Source organism: Lethenteron reissneri, chromosome 71 (genome assembly GCF_015708825.2).
Source record: "Lethenteron reissneri isolate LAM-NWPU_2019-01 chromosome 71, ASM1570882v1, whole genome shotgun sequence".
Taxonomy (NCBI): Eukaryota; Metazoa; Chordata; class Hyperoartia; order Petromyzontiformes; family Petromyzontidae; genus Lethenteron; species Lethenteron reissneri.
In genome coordinates, this window is record NC_083849.1 from 3970166 (window position 1) to 3984874 (window position 14709).

The following is a 14709-nucleotide window of genomic DNA, read 5'->3' on the forward strand; positions in this document are numbered from 1 at the left end:
GGCCACTTCCGACACCAGTTGTAGTGAGTCCAACTGAGTCGCAGACTTTGTTCTTCAGAGGCAACACATTTATTCACAACACGTATATACAAAAGGGGTAACTGCCCCTTTACCAGATACAGCCTAGGGTGGTGACCACCCAGCTAACTACACTACACTCAGGAGTTACAGCTACGATGGACCGGACCCTCACTCGGGTCCCGGGCAACGTGTTTGTGCCTCTTCAGACATAGGACATGGAGCTTCCAGCTTGTAGAACGAAGCGACCGTAGTCCCTCTCAGAGACCCACCTTATATCCTCCCGGCCCCGCCCTCGGCCCCGCCTACCTTCGCGAGCGTTCCAGCTCCCTCTTGATCCTTCTCGAGAGCTCTCCCCAGACACGTGATTGCCCCCTAGCCACCCCCCCCCCCCCCACCTGGGGGCCTCTTTGTGGACACTCCGGATCACGTGCCTACGGGGTCAACCAGAGTGCCATGGCCCGGGGCAACCCTGTCCCTGGGCTGACACTCTCCCACTCCCCCCTGTGGAAGCCCACACTGCACGCCATGTGTGGTGCCCACGCTATCCCAGCACGCCCCGCTAGGGCTGGTACTACACCCACCTACGGGGTGTACGCGATGACGGTACATCGCACGCCATGCTCTGCTAGAGCCAGCCTTACTCAGAAACACACACGATGCTGTCCGCGACGTAAGTACGTCGCACGCCACGGCTCTCCCCGGCCGGCACCACACAGTGACATCCCCAATGTCACTACAATCATATTCGGTGGTGTTGGTGGTGGTAATAAAAGGTGGTGGTGGTAGTAGTAGGTGGTGGCGGTAGTAGGTTGTGGTGGTGGTAGTAGTAGTAGGTAGTGGTGGTGGTGGTAGTAGGTGGTGGTAGTAGTAGGTGGTGGTGGTAGTAGTAGGTGGTGGTGTTAGTAGTAGGTGGTGGTGGTGGTGGTGGTTTTAGTAGTAGTAGGTGGTGGTAGTAGCAGCAGCAGTTATTCCTGTTGCTACTGCCAAGAGACAAGGTAGCAGCAGCAGTCTCATAGAGAGAGAGAGACTCTGAGAGAGTAGTAGCCGCTGCTACTGCCGCCATAACTCTTGGCACGAACACAGCACGACAAACCCGTTTCAGTTTGTGCTTCTCCTGGTGATGATAACAATCGTGTAGTATGTGTTTTGACGTTCTTTCGCACCATACGTAGCCAACCATGCTAATCGGGAGGTGCGGGAGAAGAACAACACAGTGAACACGACACATTCCATACATAACAGCAAAGTAAACACGACATGTACCGTACATAACAGTAAAGTAAACACAACACGTACTGTACATAAAACATGACACGTACCGTACAAAACACGTACCGTACGTAACAGCATACCCTGTTCCTAATGATGTTTGGTCTTGAGTCTCGCCTACCAGAAGATCTGTTGTTCGGCGTACCCCCCGCCGCAACCGGAGGAAGGGAGCCAACCTATGGAGCACCTGATGAGGACCCTGCGAGGGGCCTGTGGCCCGGGCCTACCAACAGGGGGAGGCCGCACATCAGCGGCAAGAGCAGGGCACCTGACCCCGTATGGAGCCCCCATTCTACTCGATGGGCTCTAAGGTATGGCTGCACACCCCGCTCGTAGGGGCTGGACAGATGGGGAAGCTGACCACCTACTGGCGCGGACCCTGGACCGTGGTGCAGCAGATCTCCCCCTGGACGGTGCTGATCCAGGTCGGGGAGAGGGGCCGAGAGATGGTGGTCGACGTCCGCCAATAAAAACCATGAAGGGCAGCCCCGGCGAGAGAGGCCCCCGCCCTTCGGGTACCCCGAAACCCCGGGATCCCCGCGCCCCCCATACCCGAGGGCTTCGCACCGTATATGGACCGCGCGGGACCCCAGCCTCCAGGGGGCCCCGGCCCGGCCAGGAGGCGGCGGGGGTGGCGGCCCCTAAACCCCTCTGCCCCTGAGGTTGTTCCCCAGCCCGCGGATGCCGGAGGACAGGAGGAGCCTTTGGAGTGGAGAAGGAGACTGCCGCAGGAGCCTCGGAGAATGGAGCCACCGCCCACGAAACTGGCAACGAGGGCCGGGCAAGTCCCGCGAACTCCGCGGCGCTACCTGGTGGGAGCGGCCCAGGCGTGGTGCTCCAGTCAACCCGGGACGGGGTCGGGCATCTCGGGGGGCTATGTGGTGCCACAGCGATGGAGCACTTCCGCCGGCGCTGTCATCCCCTCGCACCCCTCCACACGAATGCATGCACACCCCCACTAAAACACACACACGCACCCATGTAGAGTCTCGTGGGGGGGGGGGGTCACCTGGTACCATGGGTTTTTACCCGAGGGGCACCTAGTGGGGATGTCCCACGGTTTCCCAGTGCCAGGAGATTGACCAACCCCCTCTTGCGGCCCAGTGAATTGGCTTAAAAATGTATGGGCACGACGAAGCTGGCCGGGCTAACCACAAGGAGACACAGCACAGGGGGATAGGGCCTCGAGGGCAAACACTCAGCGAGCAGCGCATAGGAGGTGGGAGGGAAATCCCTGGAATGACTGAAGCTGTGTATCCGCAGGACGGTCACCCCGACCAAACCGGTTGTGGCCGGAGTGGGGAGGATGGGTGCGTAAACAATAGGTCAAGGCGCTCCGGAGGAACCGCTCCAGGCAAGGGCGGGGCATCGGTTTAGAATCGAAATGTAGGCGCCCGCTTGGCCATGCAGGATAACACCACGTGACCCTGGATCTTTGGATTCCGAGGGCATAAAATAGGGAGGGGGAAAACGTTGGGATAGTTCTCCTTCAGCCGTTCAGCTGCCCGGTCCGACTCCCAGCCGCTCGCAGTGTCCGAGCGACGCTGGCGAGTGCTGCTACAACTCGACCCCAGGCAGATACCTCTCGTACCCTCGTCCATCCGACTCCCACCGCGTCCGTACGACCCCGTGAGTACGTCCACGAGGGGAGAAATAGAGTGAGGGTACACTCAGGGTTGAATAGGGATAGGCTAGGCGCTGCTCGTTGAGTATTTAATTCGGCCGCACAGGATTTGCTATAGACGCGCCATTAATAAACTTTAGCACAGAGCACCGGCGCCACGTGATTTCTGTGTGTGTGGGAGAGTGTCGGCGTGGTGTGTAATTCGAGTGATTCATTAACGGCTCCCGTGTCCGTGCAGCCGCGCGATTAATAAGGTAAGGGAGGGGTGAGTTAAAACCTGTTCGCGTGCGTGTTTACACAGCACGTTTAACGCAGTGTGTTTACGTAGCGACGATAGCATTTAACGGTGGGACTCGCGTGCATTACGAAATTTACTGCCATCATTGTGCACGCGTGCTCACGCTCCAGCAGCGGATTAAGGCCGACCCACAAGAGGGTGAGTGACGTGCGCCTACGCGGGCATGCGCGTGCACACAGCCACCTCTGCATTAGTGGTGGTGTACGTGGGGAGTGTGTGGGATAACTCCGGGTGATGGTGAGCCAGCCACTTAACTATGTCCCTCAGAGAGGGCGCTGGTGCGGGGGGGCGATCACTCGATCGGCGGGGGCCGGCGAGAAGTGGCCGAGGAGGAGGGGGGAGAGGAGGAGGTGGGCGTCAGCCCCCACAGCATTTGAGCTCGCTGCCCTACCGCGGTAGTCGGGGTACCGAGCGATAGTGGTGTGGCGGCGGTTAGCACTGCGCTACGAAGCTGGCGACCAGAGTGCGACTCCCACTCACGACCACCAACACCCAGTGAGAGCGAGTATCTGAATCTGGCGCTGGGCCTTCCCTAGGTCGACTCGGCCTCAAATGAGTACCTTAGTGTGTGGTGTGCAACAAACATCGCCACCGGGGAGACGAAGGCGGCCGGGCATAGTGCTGGCCACCCACCCCCTCGTGTGCCGTGTCGGCCTTCAATGGTGCTAGCTAACAACACTTGCCTCTAAAAAGTATATTCAGGGCTATACGGGGGAATCTTTGTCTTTGTATCTCTGTGTGTGTGAGGAAGCTCAGCTGCCTTGCCGAGTAGCGTGTACGGATACATGGCCGCACACACACAGAACAGTACCGCACACTCCGACCCGCATGGCCGCATTGGCACTGAGTGAATTTGCGGTTCGAAGAAATGGGTCGCTCACAAATGTGGGCGAGTGATGATCACTCACTCGGCTTGGAGCCAGTGACATGGAAAATCCCTTTCATCGCGTTGGCGTGGGGCAGGAGACAAACCAGTTTGAATGTATGGATGCCACAAGATAATAACAATGATATTATATAACGATGTCGTCTTCGGCCTGAACTGTTGCGCAACGGTTATCACACCCGGCCACTTCTATTCTATTTGGCATTTATAAAGCGCCCTTTGAAGGGCGCTTTAAAATGTAAACTGACGGCATTCAGTGAGGAAGGTGATGGAATGGATGGAGCGACAGGGGCTGGAAATGGAGCTGATGTTGCAGGGGTATAAAGGCAGAATAAGGTAGAATGTCATGGCGAGTGAGGGTATCTGATGGGTGTAGCGTGGATGAGAGGCAGTGGGGGGTATGGGGGACATGCGTGAAGCTGTAAATGGGCATGGATTGAGGATAGGTGGGAGGGTGGTAGGGGCAGAGGTCTGGTGGCCGGAGAGTTGAGCTGATGGAGGAGCGCAGCAGTGTAGGGTTGGGGAAGAGATGTGGCCAGGTGCACACAGAAAGCGAGATGTCGGAGCCGGGTCAGGAATTCGGGTCAGAGGAGGAAGATGACTGTGGCACTGGGAGTAGGTCAAAGGCGGGCGAAGGAACCAGTTGTGGTGGAGGCGGTCCAACATTGGTGGCGAATATGTGAGCCGGTCCCGAAGGCTCCCCCTAGGTCGACTCAACCTTAAAATTAGATTTTTTTTGGACGTTATGAGTTAACGTCGGCATTGGGGAGACGCGAGCCACCCACCCCCTCGTGTGCCGTGACAAGCCTACACAGGTGTTTTCTGCTGGACATATGTGACCTACTGCACGCCTGTAACCTACTGGACATCTGTGACCTCCTAAATGTGTGTGAAAAAGAGTTTCAGAGCTCATCTGATTACTCCTGCACTCAAAATCAAGTTTATGATTCTGACGTGCCCCAACAGTCTGTTCAGGCTCATGTAGGTAGAAATAAAATAAAACAAATCACGACGTTTCGATCGCAACACAAGCGATCCTCATCAGGTGGAACACCCACAGCAAAAAAGGCTGCATGGGAGATATTTTTCTCATACACACACATGTTCGTTCGTACTGTACGTAGCCAACCGTGCTAATCGGAGGGTGTGGGCGGAAAGACAACAAACTAAACACAAAAAGCAGTTCTAAAGAAATTAGTTTTCAATTTAGCATCGTGTTGTAGTGTATAGTGTAGTGTATTGTAGTGTATCGCGTCATCTGTAGTGTATAGTGTCGTTTGTAGTAGTGTAATGTACAATGTATTGTAGTGTCAAGTAGCGTAAAGTGCAGTGTAGTGGATAGTAGTGTGTGTAGTGTATAGTGTAGTGTATAGCGATATATGTACGTTGAACGTGTTTCGAACCGTATGTAGCCAAGGGTGCAGATGAAAGGACAACAAACACAACAACAAGCAGTTCTAATAAATTAGTTTTAATTTCAGTATAGTAGTGTATTGTAGTTCGAGGCAGTGGATCTTTGTCTTCATGTGTCCAGATTTGTTGAAACTTTGCTGACACCATCTACACATTTGGGGTGCGTTTTGCTTTCCTGAACATCTTATGACATGGAGAAATTGGGGATTCGGAATTTTATTATTATTTAATTGTTATGTTATTATTGTGCTTGGTTAACCAGAAACATCTCACCGAGACCTTTTTAAAGGAGAGTCCTCTCCAAATGTAATGTTATTAATAGGGGGTGACGTCGCTGTGACGTCACTGTGACGTCACTGTGACGTCGCTGTGATGTCGCTGTAGCAACGCTGTGACGTCCATTGACGTCGCTGTGACGTCGCTGTGACGTCACTGTGATGTCCCTGTGATGTTGCTCTGTTATCCAAATTGAGTAATTTTACAGTAATTGAGATGTTTGGCCATTACCAGTTACATTGTATGGGGAGGGGAGGGGGTGAGTTAGAGCTAAGAAACACGGTGGAAACCCATCCAGAACAGGGGAATAACACACGAACTCCACTCACTACTCTCTGTTTATAGAACAAGGGTAGAAGATACAAACGCCACTCACTCTCTGCAGTACAGGGCTAGAACACACAAACTCCACTCACTTTGTAGAACAGGGGTAGAACACACAAACTCCACTCATTCACTCTGTAGAACAGGGGTAGAATACACAAACTCCACTCACTCACTCTGTAGAACAGGAGTAGTACACACAAACTTCACTCACTCACTTTGTAGAGCAGGGGTAGAACACACAAACTCCACTCACTCACTCTGTAGAACAGGGGTAGAACACACAAACTCCACTCACTCACTCTGTAGAACAGGAGTAGAACACACAAACGCCACTCACTCACTCTGTAGAACAGGAGTAGAACACACAAACTCCACTCACTCACTCTGTAGAACAGGAGTAGAACACACATACTCCACTCACTCACTCTGTAGAACAAGAGAAGAACACACAAACGCGACACACTCACACTCTATCTGTAGGACAGGGGTAGAACACACAAACTCCACTCACTCTGCGATTCAGGGGTGATCTTAGTGAAGCAGGGAGTCGGCCAGACCCTGACAGCGAGGGCGTGGAGGGGTGCAACGAGGGGAGCTCCCGAGGGATATCAGCGAGGCTGGGAGGTGATTTGCCCCGTTTAGCCGCCTGGAGCTGAGCCCAAGCAGACAGCAGCGAATGAATAATTCAGGGTGACAGACGGTTGGGCGAGACGGTGCCATTAAAAGTCGCGATTGCGCGCGATTTTTCAGCGCTTTGTTTTTTTTTTTACAGGAGGTCATCATCACGGTGGCTAGGAGATGTTAACTACCTCTCCTAGTATACAGAAGGTCGTGGGTTCGATCCTGACCCTGACGATGCCTGCTGCTGTATATTTGGAGTTTGCGTGTCTCTCTCTCATCATTATCACGGTGGCTAGGAGATGTTAACTCTCTCGCCTGGTATACAGGAGGTCGTGGGTTCGATCCCAGCCCTGACGACGCCTGCTGTATATTTGGAGTTTGCGTGTCTCTCTCTCATCGTCATCACGGTGGCTAGGAGATGTTAACTACCTCGCCTGGTATACAGGAGTTCGTGGGTTCGATCCCGACCCTGACACGTGGTGATGGGTCATACAAACGAATGAGATTCGCTCCAGGGGTTGGGGGGGCGGGCAGCCAATTCACGGATTATCCTATGGATAGACTCCACTCCGCGCCCTTGGCTGTAAAGCGAGGTATGGACACCAATGCCTCGTATACAAAAAAAATAGGGGTTTACCCTTTTTGGCAATAAAACGAGATGTGTTAAGATGTTCAAACACCAAATAGATGCCTTTTGTAAGGAATCAAGTCTGCATTCACCACGCGTACTTGTGCTCTGATAATTATGAGAGCACGTTTGTTTGCTTATTCACCACAAATACCGTGTGTGCGGTTAATGCAGTACTTCATTCCTTGGAAAAGGTTTCTATTTTGTGGTTGAACAACTTAAACAACCTGGTTTGATTTCCAGAAAGGGTAAAACCTATCATTTATTTTCATACTTTGATTCTGGAGAAAAAGGTCTCATTTAGTAGCTGCTCACCCCGAGCTATACATCCTCTGATGGTGGCATTGTCCTTGTGCTGCTCGCGTTTTGGCGTCGTTCTGTGGTCTGACACTGGTGAGACGAAGCCCTAAATACGGATATCTTTGGTGTAAGCCAATCGGTTTCAAAGACAATGGATAAATATTCTCACAGCATGTTTGTTAGAATGTTCACCACAAGTAAGTGGGTTAAGGCAGTACTTTATTCCTTGCAAAAGGTTGCTATTTGGTGTGTGAACATTTTAACATCGCCTGTTTTATTTCCAGAAAGGGTAAACGCCTATTCTTATTCTCACACGCTTTTATTTAACTCACTCCGTCTGTTGTGTCCCCAACTCTGTCTGTTGTCGTATCCTCAAATCTTGTAACTCAATTTTAACCCTCTTCCCAATGTGGTATCGACTGCAAACTCGGTATGCATATGTCATACTGATGACAATACTATATTCTATCATTAAAAAAAATATTTTTAAACATTCTTTTTTATATGTTATGTTTCGCCTTGGGTCTAATTGTCCACGCTCAACTGACGTTGGCTGTAAATCACCACGGCCCCTTACGTTATTGGCAAGCTTCGGGGCCACTTCCTGGAGTTCTGCCATTACTCGTACGGTACATTTCATTAAAGCGTGTTTTTACAAAAGTATATTTACATATTACTTTTTTTTTTCATAAAGACAGGTTTGTTCGTATCTCTGAAAGTTCGTAAGTCGAGTGGTTCGTAAGTAGAGGAGTGCCTTGTGAAAGCTGTGCCGAGCCAGGCGCGGCCATTTATTTATTTCTTTCCAGCAATTTTTTAAATAACGCGTTCGATTCGTGTCGCACTTCATATTGCCTCGCCAAAAGTGTCAGATCGGAGGACGCCAAAAGGCGAACAGCTACGAAGACAACGCAAGTATGAGAGCGTTCAGAGCTCGGGACGAGCAGCTCAACCTACTTCGTTCCATTGGCCTGGCGCTGTTCTCCGGTGTGATGCTGGTAGTGCAGAGACGAGGTCATACAAAAGTCTGTGGTGTAGGCCAATCAGTTTAAAAGCCAATGCATATGCATTATAGTCAGAGCATGTTTGTTCTCATGTTCATCACAAGTACTGTGTGTGGTTAATGCAGACTTGGGGGCCGTCCATAAATGACGTCACGCGATTTTGGACGATTTTTGACCCCCCCCCCCCTCGTCACACGGCGTCACAAAAAGTCAGACCCCCCCTTTAAATATGACGTCACAAAGCTCTGCCCCCCTCCCCCAAAACCATATTTGCAAGCCAACAACAACCATAAGACAATTTAGATTAACCATATGTTTTCGAATCACCAAAATAAAGCTATAAAAACAATGTAACACCAGTAATCATAGCAACTGTGATTTAAATTAAACAATAAACGATATACATAACACGTACGACCAAACCTGCAGCCATAGCTGGCAGCATGACACTCCCAGTGTATGATGTGTGAGTGAGTGAGTCAGTGGTAGTGTGAGTGAGTGTATGATGTGTGAGTGAGTCAGTGGTAGTGTGAGTGAGTGTATGATGTGTGAGTTAGCGTATGATGAGTGAGTCAGTGTATGATGTGTGAGTGAGTCAGCGTATGATGAGTGAGTGAGTCAGTGTATGATGTGATAGTGAGTCAGCGGCAGCGTGAGTGAGTGTATGATGTGCGAGTGAGCCAGCGCACGATGAGTGAACCTGTGTATGATGAGTGAATGAGTGGTGGTGAGACAAGACTATAAATAAGTCTCTGGTGTTAGACAATCAGTTTCATAGACAATTCATGTAACATTATCATTATTGCCATCATTAGTGCTGTGTGTGGTTAATGCAGACTTTATTCCCTTGCAATAGGCGTCTTAGCTGGTGTTTTAACATCTTAACAACAACTCCTGTGTTACTGCCAGAAAGGGTAAAACCGATTGTTATTTTTTTACATAAAATAGAGAATAGTAATAATGTAATTACAATAATAACACCTCTTACACACTGCAGAATGAGGAGGAAATGGCACCAATTGGATTTTACGAGCGGCTGTTCCCCAAATCCGTCCCCGATTGTCTTTTACGACTCTCTGAGCCCTCGCAGGGATCGATAGCCAATTAAAGAGCGCGAGAGAGAAAGAGAGAGAGTTTATTTAGCAGTCGCTGTGGGTCTGGTTCACGCCTAAATGATGGCAGGAGTTGTGTCAATGTCGTATTGTGTGTGTACAGCAAGGCCGTAATTATAATATATATTGGGGGACACACCCCCCCCCCCCAATATTAAAATATGCTTAAAATGTCCCCCCCAATATATTGCTATAAAATATATTTCTGTTTATATGATTGTGTTTATGGTTGTACTTTCTAAATCCCTCATTTCTGCCATTACATACAATGAAACAAGAAAATGTGAAAAAGAAAAATCAGAGCAATGTAATAAATACAATATACTATTAGACATTATTGTAAAAAAAAAACAAATCCATCCTATATGTGTTAGTGATTTTTTTTTTTACATTCTAGGCAGGAAATGAATTTTCAAATTTAGACTTTTTCTGGGGGGGGGGGGGGGGGGGCCCAGACCCCTTGGAAGATTTGGTCCCCCCCAATGTTAACTCCATGGCTACGGCCTTGATGTACAGTGATGAATATGGGAGCAACAATGGCTAGATGTTAACTACCTTGCCTGGTATACAGGGGTTGTGGGTTCGATCCCGACCCTGACGATGCCTGCTTCTTCATATTTGGAGTTTGCGTGTCTCTCTTTCCCTCTCTCTACGTAGTCGCGTGGATTTTTCTCCAGATCCTCCGGGTTTTCCCTCCAAAATGTTGAATCGACATCACGCGTTTAGAGTATTTGGCTGCGATTGCATTTCCACGTGATAAGCCACTTCGCTGAGCAATGATTTGTGGCCAGATCGCTCATTGTGCCATACCTGATAAAAAATAAAAATAGCTTAGAAATAGCGAGCGAGCCATCAGTGGCCAGTGATAACTAAAGCAGTCCTTAGTCACGATTATTATCAGAGGATCGTGTTTGTATTCTCTTTCTGCTGTTCTGCATGGGGGTTTCTCTGGGTTTCCCTGATTAGGCTAGCACACAAACACACTCACACGGTGTAACTGCTTCATAAGAGGTTTTTTGGGGTTACATCGCGTGAGTATAACTGGGTGATTAAACCCGCCACCACGCAGCACATGTGGATGTAATTACCAGCGAAACGTCGTGGGTTTACTATCCAACACACCGGTGTGCTGAACTAGTAACCAATTGTCACGTTTCGTTTACGTGACAAATCTTACTGGTTAGCTGTGTCGGGTAATGGCGAGTTTACGACACATTTATAATTACGCGATCTAGTCCACAAAAATCGTTATTATTAATATTGGTTGCTAAAGCCTACTGCGTGTCAAACTGAGTGTAACTGGTATTGGCCAAAACATCCCAATACTGATAATTTCCATACAAAATTACTCAATTGGATTACACAGCAGTGACATCGCTCCCTCCTGCAAAACCCTTACAGGACCCTCCTGGAAAATAGTCTTGAGTGAGACTTTCCTGGGTTTGGAAGTGTAACAAAGTACATCTTCTTTCGTGTGCCTGCTGATCGACATTTAAATGCAGAGTAACAGCTATAATGTCACATTCACGTGGTCAACCCAGATAATAACCGCGTCAGGAGTAGTAGCGGAGTAGTGGTGTATCATCATCATCGCTGTGATGTCTCCTTCCTATTTGTGGATCGGGGCATTGCGTCATTACACCCTGTACTAACTACGGTGTCTGTTTTAGATGATCACAGTTGCACACCATTACTACCGGAGAGTTTTCCATTTTCCATTTGTGTAACATCAGAGTATCCGCATCTGCTGCTGCCATGGTTTGTGCAGCGGATGATGCGGTTTAGAGAAGACCGAACCCCAGGAGATCTTCTGCGTTGCCTCTTCCACAACGTGGCGGTGTTTGTTTGAGAGTTCCATTGCACTCCGTTCAGCACTCCAAGCGTCATCGGGGTTGAACTCGTCTCAATTCCCCACACGCTCACGTCGCTGACAGCATCGTCCATCCTTTCGTTATCCGCCTCCTCTCAACCTTCGCTTCCACCTCCCTGTACACGAACCACTTCGTGTCGCGCATAAAGGAATGCACTGTAGTGCGGGGCATAACATATTTTACTTACGTGCGGTATTGATTGGTAATTTGAGAAAGTTACTTTGATTTACGTCGTTTCGATATTTGTCGTCGCGTCTTTCAGGATCGCATCCCGAACGCACAACGGGGTATCGCTGTACACAGGCTCTTCTACTTACGAACGAGTTAGGTTCCAGAGGTCTGTGTTCGTAAGTCCCAACTTCATTCCCGTCGATTCCAAACGTGTTGTACGGCATGTACACTAAACACGGGGAATGGCTTTAAAAGCTGTATAATCTCCTGTAGATGTAGATGCCACTGGTTCTTCACGTTCTACAGATGTAGATGCCAATGGTTCTTTATATTCTGCAGATGTAGATGCCACTGGTTCTTCACGTCCTACAGATGTAGATGCCAATGGTTCTTTATATTCTGCAGATGTAGATGCCACTGGTTCTTCACGTTCTGCAGATGTAGATGCCACTGGTTCTTCACGTTCTGCAGATGTAGAGGCCACTGGTGCTTCACGTTCTGCAGATTTAGACGCTACTGGTTCTTCACGTTCTGCAGATGTAGATGCCATTGGTTATTCATGTTTTGCAGATGTAGATGCCACTGGTTCTTTGTGTTCTGCAGATGTAGATGCCACTGGTTCTTCACGTCCTGCAGATGTAGACGCTACTGATTTTTCACGTTCTGCAGATATAGATGCCAACAGTTCTTCACGTTCTGCAGATGTAGATGCCACTGGTTCTTCACGTTCTGCAGATGTAGATGCCACTGGTGCGTCACGTTCCGCAGATTTAGACGCCACTGGTTCTTCACGGTCTGCAGATGTAGATGCCATTGCTTATTCATGTTTTGCAGATGTAGATGCCACTGGCTCTTCACGTTCTGCAGATGTAGATGCCACTGGTTCTTCGTGTTCTGCAGATGTAGATGCCACTGGTTCTTTACGTCCTGCAGATGTAGACGCTACTGATTTTTCACGTTCTGCAGATGTAGATGCCAACAGTTCTTCACGTTCTGCAGATGTAGATGCCATTGGTTCTTCACGTTCTGCAGATGTAGATGCCACTGGCTCTTCACGTTCTGCAGATGTAGATGCCACTGGTTCTTCACGTTCTGCAGATGTAGATGTCACTGGTTTACACCATTGGAACCTCATTTGCCAGTAAAAATTATGATAATTTTTTTTTACCCTTCTATCTGGCAACAAAACTGACACCTTTTTTTACAGGGAGTCATGTTTGCATAGACCACAATACGTGCAGCCATAATGCAAACAAAAAACATAACTCTGATAATATATGCACTGTCCTTGAAGTTGATTGGTCCACGCCCGAGACAGCTTTCCTTAGAGCCTAGTCTCACATGGGTTGGACCAGATGACGCCAAAGGGCGCACAACTCAAAGACAATGCACCATCAGAGTATGAGAGCTCGGGGTAAGCATTTATACCATTGGAACCTCATTTGCCAGTAAAAAATATGATAATTGGGTTTTACCCTTCTATCTGGCAACACAACTGACACCTTTTTTACAAGGAGTCATGTTTGCATAGACCACAATACCTGCAGTCATAATGCAAAAATAACATAACTCTGATAATATATGCACTGTCCTTCAAGTTGATTGGTCCACACCCGAGACAGCTTTCCTGGCAAATGAGGTTCCAATGGTGTAAATGCTTACCCCGAACTCTCATACTCTGATGGTGCATTGTCTTTGAGTTATGCGCCTTTTGGCGTCATCTGGTCCAACCCATGTGAGACTAGGCTCTAAGGAAAGCTGTCTCGGGTGTGGACCAATCAACTTCAAGGACAGTGCATATATTATCAGAGTTATGTTATTTTTGCATTATGGCTGCAGGTATTATGGTCTATGCAAACATGACTCCTTGTAAAAAAGGTGTCAGTTTTGTTGCCAGATAGAAGGGTAAAAAAACAATTATCATGTCACTGGTTCTTCACGTTCTGCAGGTGTAGATGCCCACACCACCACGTGTCTGCTGCCCTCTCGTGGTGGTTGGTGGTGGTAGACAAATTATGCACAGCTGCATGAAGGTAGTTTGGGGGTTATTCTTTGGTTCTTTGGGTAAAGTCACGTATAAAGATAAAATAATAAATTAAATACTAGCATACGACGCTTCGATTGCAACACAAGCAATCATCATCAGGTATAAATTAAATAGAAACACAAATCTAGTATACTTAGAAATGTAATGTAATACAACAGAGAGTCGGATAACATAACAGTCAACACCCTATCTGGTTGATTACGTTCTTCCTGAGAATGCTAAATTTGAGAGAGAGATTAAACACAGAACCAGAAACATAGACAGACATATAAGCAGACATATAAGCAGACAGATGTATCTCTGTCTGCTTATATGTCTGCTTATATGTATCTCTGTCTGCTTATATGTCTGCTTATATGTCTGTCTATGTTTCTGGTTCTGTGTTTAATCTCTCTCTCAAATTTAGCATTCTCAGGAAGAACGTAATCAACCAGATAGGGTGTTGACTGTTATGTTATCCGACTCTCTGTTGTATTACATTACATTTCTAAGTATACTAGATTTGTGTTTCTATTTAATTTATACCTGATGATGATTGCTTGTGTTGCAATCGAAACGTCGTATGCTAGTATTTAATTTATTATTTTATCTTTATACGTGACTTTACCCAAAGAACCAAAGAATAATTCCTGCAGTCACGAAAGCTCCGAATTAAGTTTGGGGGTTGTTTAAACAACAGGCGTCAACCACCCTGGCCAGCACGTGTGTACGTGTGTGTGTGTATTGTCTGTTGAACCTCTTTCGCACCGTATGTAGCCAACCGTGCTCATCGGAGGAGCGGGGAAAGGACCACAGACTGTGTCAATCTAGTACAGTGGTGTAGTGTACAGTAGCGTAGTGTATA